General features: G+C 37.0%; 1 protein-coding gene across 1 annotated transcript in view; it reads right to left on the bottom strand.

The window, feature by feature from the left end:
- Nucleotides 1-21,707, bottom strand: part of LOC118009303 (glypican-5-like) — a 219,005-nt gene that overhangs the window by 1,993 nt on the left and 195,305 nt on the right. The window lies entirely within an intron of this gene.

The raw sequence follows: 21,707 nt of genomic DNA on the forward strand, positions 1-21,707 counted from the left end.
TCAATACATAATTAATTGTAAAATGCATCAATAAAACTATCTCCCATAACTCCAATCTCATAGTTATTTTTAATTAGGTTGTAAAAGACCACACAGTAATTCAGTAATCAGACCATTGAACATATTATAAAAGGAGATGGAACGACAGGAGAATGAAATGAAATAATAAAAGGCAGAAGTGCAGGGAGAGCTCCTAATAAAGTGGAACTGTGTCCACTTTATTAGTAGTGCATGCATATGCCATGGTGTCCTAAAAACAAACTGCAGCAACAACAAACCAAACCAAACCAAACCAAACACCTTTGTGAAAAGCACAGACAGATAAAATACAGTATTGTGTATTCTGATTCTGTTCTGAGACCATTTAATGTTGGGTTTCAAGCTTTAGTGTGATATACGAAGGTGCTTGCTCCAGACCGAATATTTGTTTCCCCCCTAAAATTAATATGTTTGAAATCTAATCTCCAACATGATGGTACTTGGGAGTGAGGCCTTCAGGAGGTGACTAGGTCATGAGGGTGAAGCCCTCGTGAATGGGATTAGCGCCTCTATAAAAGAGACTCTGGAGAGTTCCTTGGCCCCTTCTGGATGTGAGGACATAGGGAGATGACCATCCGGGAACCCGGAAGGAGGCCCTCACCAGACAATGAATCTGCCAGCACGAGGATCTTGGACGTCCCAGCCTCTAGAACTATGAGAAATAAATGTTTTCTTGCTTATATAAGGCACGCAGTATTCTGGGACACCAGCCTGAACTAAAGAAGGACATCTACCCCATCATCAAAGGCAACAGCTTTTATTTATTTTTTATTTTTTTTAAGATTTTATTTATTTATTCATGAGAGACAGAGAGAGAGAGGCAGAGGCCGAGGGAGAAGCAGGCTCCCCGCAGAGCGGGGAGCCCGATGTGGGACTCGATCCCAGGACCCTGGGATCATGACCTGAGCCGAAGGCAGTCGCTTAACCAACTGAGCCACCCAGCAACCCAAAGACAACAGCTTTTAAAGGTGGTTGCGACTCTGTGGCAACACAGAGTCCTACACACTCTAACTTATTAAGGAAGCAGGACTCCTCTGTTATCTCTGCATCTCCAGAGCCCACTAGAATGTAAGCCTACCTACTCTACACTCAATAAAAATGTGAGTGAATAAAGGCTTCAAGTGAGATCCCCTGATCGCCCAGGCTGGGTAAAGAAAGTTCCGATTGCCAGGTCTATGCACTGGGGTTTGCAACTCGGTGGGTCTGTTTTGGTTCACGAGTCTGCATTTAACCAGCAGCTTCCATGATTGTTTCAACCTAGCCAGTTTTTGAATAATCGCACTTGCAGATAATCTATAAAATGTTCTCTCCGCGTTTATACAGCAGCTCAACAAGCATTCCACCATACAGCCTGACCCCACAGCTGCAATCTCAGCCTCGGCACTCTGCTTTCAAAGACCCGCAAGAGTGAGCATGAAAAGTGAGTTAAACCTGTAGTTGGAACTAAAACAAAACTGCTAAGCTTATATTTTTCTCATTAATATAGGCTTGTGTCTCTCAGCAAATTGCGTGTGGCCAAGAATTACGAGGTAGGTTGCAAATGAGATTATTTGCCAGTGATGGTTAAATAGCAATGTTTGCAATTTTTTTAAGATAAAATAAGGATAGATTTAAAGATACCAATACCACAGGCACGCTTATATACTTCCCACCAGTTTTTCTAAGGTGTGTACTGTAGACGTGATTGTGACTGATACCCGCCATAGGATTCTCGGTGCAATAAACGTTGAATGCTACCCCAGGAAATACGAACGCTCCATCTGATTTCTGCCAACTCTAAGTGATGTTCAAACACAACTTTTTAAAGTAAAAAATAAAATGTTTCTTTATAAATTCCAGTCCCAGTAATTTACAACTTATAATGATTCAGGAATATATGGGATTTTTATCTTTTCAGCTGCTATAACAAATAGGTTTTGCAAATTTATTCTGTGAAAGCAATATTGAAAAGAAGATATTTAATGTTTAGGATTTTTACTTTTATTTTATTTCAGACTAGTTTTCCTCTGATCTTTTAAACAAAATAACTGCAAAGTATATAAAAATGTTAGGAATCCTATTAGAGTAACATTTTAAAACTTGTCTCTAATGTTGTAAATATTATAATTTTAGTTTTCATGACTATGTATTGTTTTTGCTAACCTCTTAATAAGAGATGACATGTGTCCAAATACCAACATTCTGACTATCTCCTGAATATTTAAACACAAAATGGATTTTTAAAATGGACTATTCTGTAGTAGTTTTTCAGTATGCTATTAACTTATTGCAATATAAAGATTTTTTTTCAATCTGTGTTAAATCTGATATTGACACATTCCAATTAGTTGAATTACCTAAATATGTATTGGTATTTTTGAATGTGTGTTTTTGTGATCCTAAACATTTCTTAAATCCAATGACGAAAACAGTAAATAACTGTTCTATACACATTTGAATCTTTAAGGATTAGGGGTAAACATACTTTTGTGAATTTTTGATCCTAATATAAAATGTTAATATATAAATACATCAGAAACTGAACAGTCTAGAAGCCAATCCACTGGATGATTTTGTTAAATTTTTTTTAAAGAAAAGTTGGCAAAATCAGAAGTTGAATTTACTAAAATTAGCTGTTTGTATTAACTCTGAATTTGCAAACTCATCACTTTGTTCTCCTATGTTTTCCATAGTTGAGTGTTTCCATTTTATGGAATTAGTATTATGATTTTAACAAGAATTTAAACTTGTCAAAAGAACTGTCAAATAAATAAATGATTTTGCTGTTGTGCAAAAGAATAATCCACATACAAAATCAGTACTCATAAATCCAAGGTAAGGTAGATGCTAAATAATTCATCACGTCTACTTCCTTATTAAAGAGAAACCATACTGTCCTTTCATTACAAAGTTTTAATAAGTAAAAAATAGCCCTCACCTAAGCTATACAAATAATAGTGTTCTGTTGATGTGCCTAAAATTATAACACCTATTGAAAATAAATAAACATTTGCTAGGCTTGCTTAAGGAAGTTAAGAAACAGACTAGGAAAAAAAATCATCTGTTGCTTTTCGTTGAGAATTTCAATAAGCTCTTCTTTCCAGTGCTATCAGATCAAGTCTACCAAGGCAGGAAACTTCCAACTTTCTTTTTAATGCCTAGGAGTGGTAGGTTGAGTAAGAAACTTATCTAATTACTGATTGAATAAAAAACATAATTTCCCCCAGCTTTATGAGAGAATTAATTTATGTATCATCTCATTAAGTAAAAAATGAAGTTGGAATACATGAAGTTGATCTGCATCCACTTCAATTTTCAACATTAACATCCTGTGAAAATTTATTTTTTTTATTTTTTATTTTTTTTTAAAGATTTTATTTATTTATTTGAGAGAGAGAGAATGAGAGAGAGCACATGAGAGGGGGAGGGTCAGAGGGAGAAGCAGACCCCCTGCCGAGCAGGGAGCCCGATGCGGGACTCGATCCAGGGACTCCAGGATCATGACCTGAGCCGAAGGCAGTTGCTCAACCAACTGAGCCACCCAGGAGCCCCCATGTTGTGAAAATTTAATAACAAAATACCTATGACTGGAAATTTGTATCAACTGTTTTCAGCCCACATTCCCTTTAGAGACATTTTACAGTACATACAAATGATTACTGACACTTAAACTGAGGATTTAAACTTAAATACAACTGGTGGAGATAAAACAAGATGATACTGATTTAAAATTAAATTTGACAAACTGCAAAATCAGTGAAGACTTATATGCAGGTAGCTTTTTACAATGGGAGAAACAATATTTATGGGGCCTTTACTGCTTTAAAGATAAAGATGATTTCAAAATCTAATGATCATGAAATAACTGTTATAATAACCTCCCCTGCATGACATGAACAGACATTTTATGACCCTTTTCATATTTTTATTATTTTTGATATATGGACATTTTAAGATACAAAGTTCGAAGTATCTATTACAATTTAAGACCCCAGATATTCTCAAACATAGCAATGAAATAGATGAAGAAAGATTAAATCATATCAACTGTGGATAATCACATGATTTTACAATGTGTACCTGGGTTGGAGAGAAATTTACAGAGGAAATTTACATATTTGTGCCTTACGATTCTTAAGTCACAAATGTTGTTACTACCACAGATAATTCCTCAATACCCTGCTACTTCAGAGCTAGTTTGTATCAGAAATTATCTTTTCCTCTGTATTAATTATCAATATATGAGTAGATAGGTAGAGACAGGTAGATCATTTCAAGAACAATTTCTCAACCAGTTTTTATCACATACATATTACGACGAACTGTAAACCCTTCTGCCTTTCTTATTTAACAAGAATGCCTTCCAATAATTTTAATATGGTCACATTTAATAACTCCTTTAATTAGCAGAAGACCATCATAGCCACTGTGAAGATATGCATATCTAAGTAAAAGAAGCAATTACCAATTTCTCCAGTCTGAAGTTTTTATACTGAATTCATCCCTTTGATATTTCCATATTTCCTCAACTTTTTCATAAAATAAAATATATAATAAAAGTTTTCTAGAATATTAACTTAATGACATTTTTTAAATGTTATGCAGTATGATTTATAATATCATTCTTCAGAAATTAGTCATCTATACAAATAAATAGTAAGTGGATATTAATCTGTATCACCAAAAAATTAACATATTAGTAATTAATCTGGTCTCCTTGGACAAGCACTGCATGGAAAAATACTTTCTCAACTTTTCTCCTTCCTCATTTCCCTCCCCACTAATGCGGTTATCATGGTGCTTCACATTTATTACTAATATCATTTTATAATCATTTATGTTCTGAAAATCAATTTATGACTTTAGCAAGGATTTAAACTCATTTAAGCACTTATGTAACAGATAAAATCAATGTCAAACAACTCACTATAGATCGTTTCATAAGTTATTGTGGGATGAAGATTTTAAATCAAATCCAATAATTTTTAAAATAAACCAGAAACAGGGGTGCCTGGGTGGCTCAGTCAGTTAAGCATCCAACTCTTGATTTTGGCTCAGATCATAATCTCACGGCCATGGGATCAAGCCCTGCATCTGGCCCCATTTTCAACGCATAGTCTGTTTGGGATTCTCTCGCTCCGTCTCTCTCTGCCCCTCCCCCCGCTTGCTCGCACTCTCTAATAAATAAATAAAATCTTTAAAAATAAATAAATAAACCCAGAAACACAAGCTAGAAATACAGAACTGTCATTAAAACAGTCTTTTATTCACTGATTTATATTGTCTTCTACTGTTATATAAAACTAAAAAAAATCAATATCCTTTATTGGTGGGTCTTTTTCCTTTTTTTTTTCCCTTAATTCCATACTCTAACACATTGGTCTCCTTTACTTAAACAAAAACCTTTATGTCACTTTACTTCATAATCTTATTTTCTCTCTTTGATAGCTCAAGAAAATAAGAATGTTCCGTATTTTCAGCTTAGAGTGACACATTGCCCATTCCTTCTTCAATGTATTCAAATCCAATTGTTGTTTTTTGTCACTCATTGTTGCATTCATTCATTAAACCATTATTTTTGAGCACCTGCTGTACACCTCAATACTAAAGTTGAAAAGTCTACCCTCGTGAGGCTTCGAGTCTAAAGGATAGGAAGATATAAAAGCAGACATATAAATATGATTTGTTGTATTAAGTAAGTACTATAGAAAAAACATTAAAGGGTAGAGAGTGATAAGATCACTGTTTTGGAGGGCTCTAGGTCAATCTGTCCATAATCAACTCATTAGCACACAATCAAAAGTAAATTCCCTGACTAATCTATTCCTAAAAGCAAAATTCCTGAATTTACCAACTGTATCCAAACTACCCAAACTATATGTAATATTTGGTTATTTGGCACATTAAAAAATTAATTTGGCAAACTGGTCTGGGCAAATTGATTTTCTATGGATTGACTATTTAAGATAATGTGAGCGGGAAAGCCTCCACTGAGGAAGCAACATTTGAGTAGAGACTTCATTAATGAAAAAAGCCAGCCATGAGCAGATGGGTAAATGAAGGATACCTCTGAAGTCTGTGCCTCAACAGCTGGATGCACAGTGGTGCCAATTACTGAGATAGGCAAGTCTATGGAGGCACCATGTTTGTGTGCAGTGGGAGTTGGAAATTCAAAGTTCTGTTTTGGACATGGTAAGATTGAATACCAATTAGAAATTCAAATAAAGCTTCTCAGTACAGTGTTAGATAAAATAATTTGTATCTCATGGGGAAAGTGGAGCCTGGTGACACAGACCTGAGATAGATGGGCAAGGAGAGTCAAATCCGGGTAATGGATGAAATAACCTAAGAAGGGAAGATAGGGAAGAGTGCAGAGATGCAGGAAAAGAAGAGTAGCCAGCAAGAAGAATGAGAATAAAAAGCCAGTGAAATAAAAAGAAAATCAGGAGAGTGGACTATGCCAGAAACCAAGGGAGGAAAATGATTCAAGTAGAAGGAAGTCATCCATCACGTCAAATGCTATTAAGAGGTCAAATGAGATGAGGAATAACAACTGACCACGGGCATTGACAAGAGAGAGGCTCTGACTGACCTTGACAAGAGCTGCCTCAGCAGAATGTGAGCACAAAAGAGAACAGGAATTGAGGCAATATATAGACAACTCTCTTGAAAATCCTTGCTATAATGGAAGTAGAGAACCAAGACAGGGATGGGAGGGAAATGCGAGGGCAAAGCTATTTGTTTTAGAAGGAGGGAGAATTTATGGGATGTTCATATGCTGATAGGAGCAATTTGATCAACAAATAAATACTGATGGCTGAGCAGGGGGATAAGAACTGTTGGAGGAGATTTTTTGAATAAACAAAAGAATGTAATCTAGGGTGCATGTGGATACAAGGATACTGGCTAGACAGTGGATGTTAAAGTTGCCAAGGATGGTAGTAAGAGAAGTGAAGAGAGAGAAAGAGAGGGCTGGGTAATAAAGTCTTGAGTTGATAAGGGAAGACAACCAGAGGTCTGACAAATGACAGTCTGGAATACTAGTATGTAGTCAGTCTTCCAGCAGGCATGTTCAAGGGGATTTTCTTGAGGAGAAGGGAGCAACCATGTGGATCAAGGAACACACTCCTCCCCCAACCATATAAGATGCTTGTAGTGGTTTCCTATTACTGTTGTAGGAAATTACCACAAAATAAGCAGCTTAAAACAAGAGAAATTTACACTCTAGATGCCAAAAGTAAAAATCAGAACCACCAGGCTGAAATCACCATAGGCCAGGCTGAACTCCCTGCAGAAACTCTGGGAGAGAATCTATTCCTTGCCTCCTCCAGCTTCTTGTGTCTGCTAGCATTTTTTGGCTTGTGCGTGTGTAAATCCAGTCTCTGCCTCATAGTCATATTGTCTTTTCTGTGTGTATCTCAAGTCTCTGTCTCCCTTTTTAGGATATATGTGGTAGTTTTTAGGGTCCAGCCAAATAATCTAAAATAATCTCCCCATCTCAGGATCCTTAATTTAATCACATTGGCAAAGACCTTTTTTTTCCCCCAGATTTACAGATGCAGGAATCAGTCCCTGATATCTCCAGAGGCCAATATTCAACCTACTATAATACTGATCATGGAAGACAACAAATGTTTACACTTGACTTGCAAACTCAGGAGACAAAGATTCTAGTCTAGGCTCTTCCATAAACCAATCATATGAGCCATTTAACTTGCCTAAGCATCAATTTTTTCTTTAATAAAATAGGTATCATAGTGTCAGTTCTGACAATGGGACAGAGTATCCGTTAAATTCAAATGAAATAAAGTACACGCTGACACCTGGTGATCTCTCCCCGTGTTTACGTCCTGCACTAGAAAGATGTTTGAAGAATGACTGTCACCTCCTCCCTCTCCTGAGGGATCAGAGGTCCTCTGATACAGAAATCATGTCCTGTTCGTCTTTATTTTTTTTTTTTTAAGATTTTATTTATTTATTTGACAGAGAGAGACACAGCGAGAGAGAGAACACAAGCAGGGGGGTTGGGAGAAGGAGAAGCAGGCTCCCGGCCGAGCAGGGAGCCCGATGTGGGGCTTGATCCCAGGGCCCTGGGATCGACCTGAGCCGAAGGCAGATGCTTAACGACTGAGCCACCCAGGCGCCCCTCCTGTTCGTCTTTAAGTCTCCCAATCCTTAGTTCATTGGAAGCCTCGCTTACATTCTTATAGGTGTAGGTTCAAGTCCACAGTGAAATGTTAGTTATGTGACTATAAATTTTCTAACTTCCCCACACCTCATTTATTCTCATCACAAAACAGGTAGAATGACACTTCCTACCTTATATGGTGGCTTTGATGATTAAATGAATTTGTACATGCACACACTGTCCTAGCACCTGCAGGTGGAAAGTGCTCAAGATACATTAAAGAATCCTACTACTGTTAATCTCTCACTTCTGCTATGTACTTGCCATACGCTAGATGCTTTATTAAATTCCTTTGGTAGGGGCACTGGGTGGCTCAGGCAGTTAAGCGTCCGACTCTTGATCTGATAAACAACAGTATGTCTGATAAACAACAGTATGGAATAAACAAAGTATAAACAAAGTCTGATAAACAACAGTATGGAATACTAGCAGGTAGTGAGTCTGGTGAACATAATTATCAACTGAATATAATCATAATAGTAGTATTATAAATAATTAATTATTATTAGCATTCTCATTTTAAAGATAATCAAGCTCCAGCACTGAAAATTAAGTGATTTCCTAAAGTTGCTCAAGTAAGTGACTTTCTATATTTACATAGAAAGGGGCAGAGCCTGCATCTAAATCCAAGCTATCTGGCTCCAGAGTCTAGGTTCTGAACTATTAGGATATGGAGGCTCTTTGAAAAGGCTGAAAGACTATTTAAATAAGCTGAAAAGGTGCCATTTGGTAAATATTTAAGCCAAAAATAAAACAAAACTTTATATATCCAATTAAATGCAGAGATTTCACTGTTAATTTAGTACCTTAGGCTATTACATGTGGTATATAATCCAAATTAGCCATTGTAATTATTCCTTTGTTGGGAAATTAACCACTATTATTAACATAGCAAAGATATATGAAAAGAAATCCCTACATGTGTTGTGCTGGGGTCCAAACAGCTGAGGATTTTCCAATATTTGTAATTATTAACTGGAAAATTCATCCTAACCTCTGGGAAAAAAGGATACCATGTAAGATCTTTATTACCAAGTTCATGTGGAGAAGGAAATAAACACTCTTGCTCTTCAATTCTGACCCTCCAAGAAATAGTCTGTATTTGAAGAGACTGTAAGGGAAGATGTACTAAGGTTCAGCTAGAACAAGAAGGTCAAGTTCCACTAAGAAATAAAGGTTGAGGATCCAGGGATTTTTGCTGGTGCTGGTTCGTAAATTCCATCAGGGAACAGTGGAAGATTCGGGTGGACAGAGAGAGATAACTGATAACTGAATGGTTCAGATTAAAGGTTGCACTGGGCCACTGAAATGGCTCAAGGTCTCTATAGACCTCTACCTAACCAAATGCAGTGTCTTCTTCACAGGACTTGTACTCTCCTGGGTACGTCAGCCCCTAAAACTGATGGCATTGATACCCTTACATCCTCTACAGGGGATTTATTTTTCTTTCACTCATTCCTCCAAAACCTAGGCCAGTTTTGTTTTTTTTTGTTTTTGTTTTTTTCAAGCCCTGGTATTTGTTCTATATGATCTCATTCAAAATATAACACCACTTCTACAATATCAAATGAAACTTCCAAGCTAATGACCCCCAAAGGTACATATGTTACTCAGTGATTCCCAAAGTTTTTGGCCTCAGGATCCTTCACATTCTTAAAAGTTACTGAGAAACCTGTAAAGCTTTTGTCTTGGAGGGTTCTATTTATAGACATATATTATTTTACAATAAAAATGGGTAACTAAAAATATTTATTCAGCCCTCTTAAAAAATAACTATCATAAACTAATTACATTAGAATAAGTTACATATTTTGTGAAAAACAACTATATTTTCCAAAACAAATAGTGTGAAGAGTGGCATGATTTTACATTATTGTAAATTTTATTACTACCTGGCTTAATCCAAGAGAGCTAGCTTCTCATATCTGCTTCTGGGTTTAATTCATTTCAGTATGTTGTCTCGGTCAAGGTGTATGGAAAAAAATCTGGGGTGCCTCGGTGGTTCAGTCGGTTAAGCGTCTGCCTTTGGCTCAGGTGGTGATTCCAGGGTCCTGGAATCAAGCCCTGCATCAGGCTCCCTACTTAGCGGGGAGTCTGCTTTTCCCTCTCCCTCTGCCCCTCTCCCCTGCTCAAGCTCTCTCCTGTGCACAGTCTCTTTCTCTCTAATAAATAAATAAAATCTTTAAAAATTATATGTCTTTAAAAAAAAAAAAAGGAAAAATATCCAGCCTCCGAAAGATATGCAATTGACAAAAGGAGGTATATTTAACCATCTTTTCAGATAATTGTCAATATTCTTCTTTGCTATTACACCAAAACTTGACAATTTTTTTTCATGGTCAGTTGCGATGTCCCATTGGTTTGCATTTTCCTATCATGGTTTTGTTACCAATGCATGATTTTGTAACTCAGTCATTAACACTTGGAAATGTTGGCTCACACATTATGCACATTTTCTCAATGCTGACAGAGTTGGTCATTTCTATATGTAATCAGGAACTTTTCAAGTTTATGGTGATCCCTGTAAGTTTTCTATAATTCCAATTTTCTCTTGAAATCTCAAGTGTTATCACTGGCAACAAACACCGTGAGTTATTTTTCTCGAAGTGGCAGGTTCATTAGTCCACTTTGAGAAAATGTCTACCCAAATACCCACATCTGAATCATCATAACTTGTCAATCATGTTTTTCACTAAAAAAAATATGTTCGAGAAAAAGAGTGGATAGTTGAGCTTGCAGTTGAAACGATCACATAGGTGTCTTTCGTCAAGAGAGCCATTATAATTTAGTATGCAGAAAATGTGCTTTATGCATTATGTCAACACACAGAATGTGAAAAATATGTATATAATTCAGGGCTGATGTATAATAAGATTGATAATTTTTACTGCTTCATCAGGACATTTTTAAATGAAACTGGACTTTTTTTCCTGCAAGTCTATAGATATGAAGAATACAATGACTATGAGTACAAGTTGGTGCCACTACCTGAATTTGCTAAAGCTCCAACAGTTTTGCTCACCATTGTGTTTGCACTACCAAAGGAAACGCCAATGCAGAGAAAAAGAAAAATCATGTCTTTTTTTAAAGATTTTACTTATTTATTTGACAGAAAGAGACACAGCAAGAGAGGGAACACAAGCAAGGGGAGTGGGAGAGGGAGAAGCAGGCTTCCCACAGAGCAGGGAGCCCAATGCGGGGCTCGATCCCAGGACCCCGAGATCATGACCTGAGCCGAAGGCAGACGCTTAACGACTGAGCCACCCATGCACCCCGAAAAATCATGTCTTGATAGTATTATGAAAATTGTTTTGATCTCCCATACATTCCGAAAAGATCTTACGAACCTCAGATTTCACTATGAGAACTGTTGAGGAAGCAAAATTTTCTTACCTGGAGATCTAATTATTTTTCAATGCCTAACATCAAGCTGGATCTCTTTTGGTCTGCTATTCTCTTCTGCTTTTCTCAGCATCTTCCTGACTTCCTTTTTATATACTAAAATCAGCCTTGTAAGCATTCAGACTCAAGGTGCTAAGACTCTTATTTCCTATGTCTAGTTAGTCATCAATAACTATTCTTTCTTAAAAAAAAAAAAAATATTCCCCATTACCATATGTTGCCCCCAAAACTATCTTATCCAACCTGGAGTCCTGAATAAGTTCCCACAGATTCCGTAGACTTTTCTTCCACACCAATCTGTGAGCATTCTAAATGTTTTCACTCTGCCTTTTACCTATGTATTTAAATATAATGTTCACTCCAGAACCAAGTCCAAATCCCATAGACCTGAGCAAATCAACACAATTTTATTTACACTACAGGGTCTCCAAGGCATGCCTAAAGGGATATCTAGGTGCCAGAAAAGCCATTTTATCAAGTAGCACATGGTATTCTAAATTAAAATGAGTTCATTGGATCTACAGTCCCTCTAACTATACAATTATACAAATTATACAAATTATACATCTTACCTTTCAAAGCTAGTTCTGTACAATCCATAAATGTACAAAAGCAAATGGTGTCCAGCTAAAAGGGCTAGTATCCTCTAAATAGCTATAGTGGTTCAATTTACTTTGCCATCATAGTTAATTATATTCATTTATTTCATTATGTCAAACCACTGCAGATCACTGACCATATTTATTGGTCTAAGAAATGTATTTACTTTAAACCCTCTTCTAGAAAATTTTGGTGGATAATTTTTCTTCAAATAGTGAATACAAATGTGTGTCTTAGCATCTTACATCTTCCCCATTTCGTAGGGAAGGAGTATTTGCCTACAGTATAGTGTTAAAAATACATTTGTTTGTTCTGTTAGCTTTATAGAAATGGCTAAGAAAGGTCATTGGGCAATGCAAGAATCATCACTATACAAATTCATACTAAAGTAAAATACTGGTGAGTTCTAACCACCGAAAAATGGTCTTAATTTCATTCTGGAATCTCCTAATTTTAAAATATCCCAGCCATGGTCTACAGATCTGCTAGATTATACTGCCAACTGTCACATTTGGGCACTTCCTATAGTGAGAGGCCAGCAAACGGAGAAAGAAACGGATTACAATATTTACTCCAAATTTAAAGGCAGTTTAGTAAATATACTGTTTCTATCCTGACAAGAGAGAAACTCCCTCAGAAGGTAGGCAATCTTTTAGACCGTTACATTCTTCCCAAATAGCAGGAGGAAAAAATTTGAATACTTTCTGATAACTGAAATGGATTGTAAAGCACAAGATCAATCAGACCGAGAAGACTCCGTTTTACTACAACATCCATTCCTCTCTCACAGATGTTATCAGAAGATATTCCAACAGTAACATAGCGAAAAGCAGAAAGCATAGGATATAACAATCACGTGATTTCAGCTATGGTATGCTAACAGCACTCTATAAATTTGCTAGAAATCTAAACTTTAAAAAATATGTGCTTCAAAGATACCTTTTAAAAATCTGTTTTAAGTTATTATCATTTCAGTGATATGACTTTAGAAATAATATAGATTTTCCTTATAAAAATCTACCAAATCCCCACACCCCCGATTCAAATATTTGCTGCTCTTACTCAGAATGTTGTTAAATACAAGTGGAAAAACTTATTACTACAATTCTGCAGAGCCAAGGTCAAAGCGTTTGGAGTATCAGTGTGTTGGAAATGTAAAAAAAAAAAGGAAAAAACAAAGAAAGAAAAAAAAAGATAAGTGTGCTAAAATTCATCTCCCAAATGTTCCAACCCCAGCTCAGGAACTCTAGGCTCTGTTCTATTAAAAATAAACAAATAAAAATAAGCCGTTCAGATAAAGAAGTTCTAGAACCTTTCTCATGCCTCACTGCCATGTTTAATTCAGTTGAAATATAGTAGCCTTGTAGCTAATGCACCAAATACCATAAAGCTGGCGTTAAAAGTCTATTTTTTAATTGTTTTATAGGAAATTGATCTTAGCTTCTGTGCAGAGCTACACCTATACATTTGAAAATCATTACAAAGTAGAGCCCATCATTTAGGAAGATACTAATCAATGTTCAGTCTTGATAGAAAGATTGAGTCATATTTCCACTGTGTTGCACTTGTGCTTATGAATCCCCGTATGTTTTCTTTCATTCTGAAACTATTATCCACGATGTTTCTTACATCTTTTCTACAAAGAACTCCAGTACAGTTATCAGCATTCTCATCTCAACAGGTTTGCCCACTTTGTGTTGTGGTCTACACTGGTCATCACTACATTTGCTTTTATTACTATTTTCAATTTGAATTCAGATGCCCTTTTCACATATGCAAGCTGTTTCCCTGTCCAGATACAGTGAAGGGTTTTAGACAAACTTAATTCCATCCACAGACTTACAGAGTACTGGTCCCTCTGTCCCTCCCTCCTACGCTCATGAGGCTAAGGGCAGCTCACTTGCTACTCTAGCCATACCAAATAACAGCTTCTTACCAAAACCATTCTCTGGATGAAAATGAAAGCTAGCTTGGAAGCCTAAGTAAAGCCACATTCTCCCCCACATATAATCTGTGACTCAGCATTTCCAAGAGCCTCATTATAGTTCAGAAACTCTTTAGTTATCCTTAAAGCCCAAGATCATTTTAATGTTCCAGAATGAGTAAATTATTCAGACAGGATTTACTGTGCATGAGGGAGGGGATAAAAGAAAAAAAAATAATAACACTTGGTAAAGTTTCACCAATGGTATTTTAGTAGACACTTTATATACTTTCATCTACTTAAACTATGCTAAGTTGCTAAGCAGCGTACCATACAGCGTTCGAGCTATATAAAAACTCATTTTGTTCATTATGGTTCTAAGTATGTATGCAATGTACACTACAGGATATTGGTCTGCTGTGCCAGATATGACCTCACATTATGAAATATTTAAAAAGCCAAACGCTCCCATTGCCTATAACAGTGTTTCTTAAACCCTAATATGAATAAAAGTTACTTCAAGCTTCTGATTTAATCAAGACATTCAGCTTCACCAGGTCCAGTTGGGATACTTAAAAGCTGGCCCTGGTATTTCTGAAAGTCTAAGCAGATATAAGATGAACTTTCTTGTGTGGAACCTAATCTATTCTTCTGCTCTCATCTTGGCCACTCCTTCTCTTTCTCTCCTCCCCTCCTCCCCGTCCTTTCAACATACAGACAGTAGATGCTCAGAACAAAGATATGTGATGCTGTTTTGTTCTCCCAAAACTTCACACATCCCCTTCTTTCTTCTATCATTTTCTGCCTGAACACTTACACCCATCCTTAATGCAAATGGCATCTTCTGTACAAGTTTTCCCAACCCCATCAGGCTGCAGGTTGTGTATTCTACGATTTTATACCACTACATAGGTCACTTTGTTCATATTGCACTATTTTCTAGTTATGTGCCAAAGTTTCTCTATGACCCACTCAATCCACAGTTTGTGAGGTCAAGGACCATATCTTATTCATCATGTAGTTCTCCTTCTAAGCACCAGGCCTGAAACATAATAGGTACATCATCATTGTTTATTGAGCAAAAGATAAAAAGTGACAAACACTCTAAACTCTTAGTTCCTATCAAGACACTTTCTCATGTCAATATCTTAGGGCAGAATCATGGAGAATTGTGAATTCAATCTGTCAAAGATAGATAGTATGGCTTCTTTGTTAAATCATTGTACTTACTGAAAATTTAATTACATTTAACTTGTTTAAAGAGATACCTTGTATTTTATTCCATTATGGTCTCCCTGTTGGAAGAGGTAATCAACAGGGTTGCTGGTTGACCCTTGAGCTGGACCCAGGCTACTACTGGAAGCTCCTTACCCTCCCTTCTGTCCTTGGAATGGGCATTCCACCTGCCTTCCCCATGCTAGAAGCTGCCCCAAGAACACAGTCTTGAAAGAGGCCATCTGGACTGTATATATGACTGAACCCAGTTAAGGCCTCTCTATAAACTTTGAGGATTCTGGTGGGTGGGTATGGAGATCAACCTGTCTTTTAGTGGCACAAGACGAGCCTCGTAAGCAAGTTCCCTTGCTCCTTATACCTGCCACCTACCGACCTGGAATGGCTGCTTCTTTCTTCAATCTTCCCTTGTCCTCCCTATTAAAGGGGGGCAGTTTGCAAACCAATACTCCCATATGCCTAATAGTTGCTTTTTTCTGCCTAGAATTTTTTTGATGTAATGAAAACAGTTCTGCGGGGGGAAAAGGTGATAGTGAAGGACTGCTGGGATTCGCCACTCAGACGTTCAGAGCTCTTGGGTTAGTAAAAATGCCTTTATGGCCTCTATCATTGCAAAGGGCAAGGTTCCCCAGACCAGTCTAGATGGGAAAAAAAAGGTGAAGATTAGAAAATTTTCTATGTAAAGAGAGGACAGGAGTTTTGGGTGGCCTGTGCCTGCTCCAGTTTGAAGGAGTATGTAGAAGAGAAGTGGCTCTGGCAAAATGTCAGGAAGTTGAAAGGGTTATAAAAAGACCTGGTAAGAAACTTCCAAGAACAGGGATGATTTGTAAATGATGAGACACAGAAGCTTCTGCCCTGGGCTGCAATTTACCACACCCTCCCCACACTTTCAGTAAAGCTCCATCACAGATAGCGATGGTGGGCTAATGATGTGTTGGGAGATTTGGAGGAAGAATCTCCATGTCTCTGCTCCAGCGATGTGGGAGTGAAGAAGGGGCAGCAACTTCACAGGCAAGGGGCGAGATGCCAGGAGGACCTGGCACCTGGAGCCAGAAGGGGAAACACGAAAGCACACTTTTGGAGAAAATCTGAAATAGTGGCATGAGTCCTGAGTTTATTATAGGAAATTGATAGGAATTTGGTAAATTTTACTTGGATAGTGAAAGAAAGTGTTAGCCCAGAAGACTGAAGAACGAGTAATTTCAAACATACCTACTGGTGTTGTTGTGTAGAACCCACCGTCTACATCACACAGCCATTACCTTGTTTCCAACTCTGGCTTCACTACCTACCATGCAGACTTTGATATTTAACCTTTATGTGTCCCTGTTTCCCTCCTTATGAAATAGCAGTAGGGACAGTGCCTACTTCAGAGAGTCAACGTTAGGACATCAGTGAATCTGTTTAAAGGACCTTCACCAGCACCCATCAGATAGCAGACTAGTTTTTCTGCATTAATAAAAGAACAAATAGAATAATAATAATAATAAATAGAATAATAGATAATATATCTATATCTATATCTATAAATAGAATAAAACTCGCATCTGCTGCTAGATTTTCTTCCCTATCTCACATACATAAATCACATTTACACTTGCATAATAGAGTGATCACAGACTAATGAAGTTATTCTTTAGAGATTTACATATAAAATCTGTGGAATAAAATGTTATGATTGTATTACTTAATATGAAGTGCTTTTATTTCTTCATAAAATAGTCCTAATACTCAATCTCACGGTTGGAAGGAAGAAAAATGTAAAAAATCGAATCATAAACTCTGGTACAGGAAAGAGTCAAAACTTGTCTCTTCAAGACGTGGAAAGGGAGATGCAGGAGGGTAGAACCATCACTTGGCACAGAGGCTGTTCCCCACTGGGAAGTGTGCACACGCGATGCAACCCCCCAGGCAGGAGCACCTCTCCAACTACACCATTAATTGCCGCAGTCTCCCCACCCCATCCCCCAGCTGTGAGCTTCGTGGGAGCCAGGAATGACCCCATCCCCAGCAAGTCCCACGGGGCTGGCACATAGGAGGTGCTCCACAAAAGTTCCATCCTTGCATCTCCTTTCCCACGAATACCATTGCTAACGTATCCAATGGGAAGTACAAGGGCAGATTGAGTATATCCTACTAAGCAAAGAACCACAAGGGGAGAAATGATTTTAGAAAGCTTTTGATATTTTATGTTCCCCCCTCTCCCACAAAAACATGATCAAGGTAACAAAGGAAAGAAAATAAGAACATGATTTAGCCTCCTTAGACTTATTTCAGTTCAGTACATTATTGTTTTTTATTGCTTATGGGAAGCTAATCATTTCATTGATTAGAGTGTCTAAAAATCTAAATCCTTCTTGATTCCCTCCCTCTGTCTCTGGTAGACAAACACAACTTCACTTTTATGGTACTTTCCTTTTTGGTACACCCCAGCTCTTCCTTCTCATCTGTCTTCTCTCCCCAATTCCTTGGAGTGTCACCTCTTCCAAAAGCCCCCTCGAGTTACATCCTTCGCCTCTGTGCTACTTTGATACTTCCTAGCACTTGATGTTAGCATTCCTCATTTTATTTATCCCTCTTCTTCTTCTCCCCTACCTCCAACCCCCAATCATGAGCACTTAGAAAGCAAGTACTGAGTCTTACTCATCTGAAACATCCAATAGTTCAACCCAAGAATATCCTTAGGAAAAAGATTTGTTAACAATTAAACCTAGTAAAGATTTTGTTGTTGTTCTTGTTATTTAAGGTTTTATTTATTTGAGATAGAGAGTGAGCGAGAGCACAAGTGGGGGGAGGGGAGGGCACAGGGAGAGAGAGGGAGAGGGCAGAGGGAGAAGCAGTCTCCCCACTGAGCAGGGAGCTCAACACAGGGATCCATCTCAGAACCCCTGGGATATTGATCTGAGCCGAAGGCAGAAGGCAGATGCTTAAAAGACTGAGTCACCCAGGCACCCCGCCGTTGTTCTTTAAGGAAAACGTAATCACTTATTTTGCCACCTACCCTACAGTTTTTTCAAGAAGCTGGCTTTTCACTATTATTTTATCACTTGTTCAAATGAGCACTTATATATTTTTGGTAACTTCTTTGTAGGGAAAAATTGGGGCATATTTTAGAGGATTACTGACTCTTACATACTATAGGACCATTTTCTATTGATGACCATCATATTGTACTACAAATCATATAGAAGTACAAAAGAAAGGAAGTTTTCTAATGTAAATGAAATTATGGCATATTATTTTCTACAACTTGAAAATGCAAGTTATTCATATGTATGTGAACACACAATTAAAACTGCCAGCAAAATATAAACCAAGAGTAAATATCCAGGAAGTTCCATCATTTGCCTTACTAATTTATTACAATGTTTCAATTGAATGTTGAGAACTTTCAACTCATATGATCAGTTTGTTAAGACTGACAATACTAAAATATCTAGGTCAAATGGACAAAAAAAAAATTCCGGAGTTTAATTCTTCCAGTTGTTTCTGCTTTTGCAAATAACTTCAATTACCTGAAACCACACATGATGTTGAGATCTGCTTTTCATATAGATAAAGTTCAGTGATATTTATAATGGTTCAGTCACAAAGTTAAAAGTACAATGTCTACTATAACTAATTTAAAATGTCATGCTCTAGCTTGTGCTGTAAGCAAAGAAATGTTAGTCTGGGACACCTGTCTGGTAGATGAATGGATTTTATTTTGTTGTTTCTAAGTCATTGCAAAAATAGGAAAGACAACAATACAAATAAATGCTATTACAAGCATGAGTCTGGGGCTTCTTTTGATGCATTTCAGGCTTTTTTATTTTATCACAAGAATATCAACACCACTTCTGTCTTTATTAAAGTAACAAATAATAATTGAGTACCTACTATGAGCAGGTGCTAAATCCTCTTAGATCAAGAGGTCTATTAAAATAAATTCATTTTTAAAAAACTACAAATATCTAAGTGGCTAAAATTAAAAACATGTGACCTTATCAAGTGTTATCAATATTAAACAGATGAAATGCTCACATACTGCATGTGGGAATGTTAAATGCTACAACTGCTTTAGAAAAAAGGTTGGTAGTTTCTTAAAAAATTAAGCATACACCTACTATATGACCTAGTCATTCCATTCCTGGTATTTACCCAAGTCAAATTAAAAACGTCCATAAAAATACATGTACATGAGTGTTCATAGTAACATTATTTTTAATTATCCAAAATTGGAATTCAAATGTCCTATATGTCCAACTCCTGTAATGTAAATGAATAAAAAATTTTGACTTATCTATAAGATAGAATACCACTCAGCAATTAAAATACATTGAAACACATAATAATATGGGTAAATCTTAAAATAATTATACAAAATAAAAGAAGCCAGCAAAAAAAAAAAAGTATATACTGTATGACTCGACTTATAATAACTTACAGTAAATAAAAGTAGATCAAGTGCTTGCCTGAGGACAGGGACTATGAGAGGCAAAGTCTGGAAGCAAGAGGTTACAAAGGGATATGAGGAAACTTTTTAAAGCATGTATTCATCATCTTGACTGTAGTGGTCTTATTGGTGTACAAATATATCAAATTTTATCAAATTGTGCTTTACAAATATGTGCAGTTAATCATATGTCAACTAGACCTCAATAAGCTATTAAAATAAAATTAACTTAAAAAAAGAAATGTCATGGAGAGATACAATAAAAAATTAAAAAGGAATAAAAACAAAAATCATAAAGGAGTAATGACAACTCTTCTGTCCAGTGGGATTTCTTGTGCAGGCTTGGCAGAAGAGGTGCCATCACAACCCTAAGCACACAAATCTCACCCAGAGGAAGCTACTTTCCCCATCTTTTCATAAAAATGGGTGAGTTCTTCTACTTCCTCTGACCTGTTTGTTTTTCATATATCTTTCTTGTAAGGACCAGGCTAGAATGCACAACATAAACAACTATAGTTATTTGATCAATTTGGTGAGAGTAGAAGTTAAGAACAGATAATCAGTCACAAAGTAATATTTACTCACTTGATTCACCAGAACTCTTTTACAAAATCTTATAAACTTTTTTTTTTGGTGCTTGGGGAGGTGGACTATATAGACTCCCTTTGGTTCAGATACCCTGCATCTCTAAGCACAGGACTATCTAAGTCTTAAGATAATTTCCATCACCTATCATAACAACATATTACTTAAGTCGACTATGAACATGTAGATATGAAACTAGGAGACGTGAAAAATAAAAAAAATTAAAAAAAAAATCCTTAGGCTTATGTTCGTTCTATGAACCAGAGCAAATATTGCCCAAGTTAATCAATTTAATTAGGGTTAACTTGTGCTCCATGCACTAATTATGCCTACATATCAAAAGCAAAACTCATTAAGATGCCTAAATTAAATCTAACTCTCCTTTGTGATCACCTCTTGGGATTTGCTTAATTGTTTACCAAGGCCAAATTTAAATAAGTAATACCAAATGACACCAAACACTAGCCATCTCATACAGTGCCTGTGTGTGTGCTTGGCTAGAGGAGAGGAGCGGAGTTGGTTTGTAATCCTATCAGTTTTATCACAGAAGGAAATATTTTGGCAATTTCATGTCAAGCTAGTTCATTTTTCAGAACTGTCTACAGTCTGGGAAAGATAATCATGGTAAAGCTCTGCTCTCGGGGGCTGAAGAATAGTCTCAGAAATTGTCATATTCCACAGTTGAACACACACCCTCAAGTGAGCATCACCTCAGACACCAACAAAAACTGAGGTTCTGAGCATTCAAACTTAGTGACTGAAGCTGATCAGAGGAGAAAACACCAAGACTGACAGTAGGCAGCTGGGGTCCTGCAGTCACCTTCTCTTCTAGTTGAGAATCACTGATTTTTTTTTTTTATTAGATAGGATATATTGTGCTCTTTTTTCAGTAAGATTTTGTTTTGCTTTAATCTTGGAAAATGAGCTGATTCTTATCTCCTACTCCTGACTGTCTCACACTAACATTAGCATCGTCTTTCACCTGCTTTATACCATTTTGTCAATTTTTAAAATCTTTTGGGCTAGGGCCACCAGCCCTGTCTATACATCCATCTCCTCAATCTTTGCCACAGGCTCAACACTGAACTTGCACCTCATTCCAATCCACGAGGGACACCAAGAGGTTAATAATCACTAAACACTGCTATGCACATTCACTCTTTGAAGCATAGGATGTTCGTCTATTGTCAAAGAGCAAGTCAAAGTGATTTCCTGGCACTGAAAGCTTTGTATCTCAGGTCCCCACTGTACCAGTCGTCAAAGTGCCAACAGGTGATTCTACGTCCATCGATGGATCTCCCTTCACAGTCCTTTCAAACACT

Source organism: Mirounga leonina, unplaced genomic scaffold, assembly GCF_011800145.1.
Source record: "Mirounga leonina isolate KUSES-001 unplaced genomic scaffold, KU_Mleo_1.0 Mir_127, whole genome shotgun sequence".
NCBI classification, from domain to species: Eukaryota; Metazoa; Chordata; class Mammalia; order Carnivora; family Phocidae; genus Mirounga; species Mirounga leonina.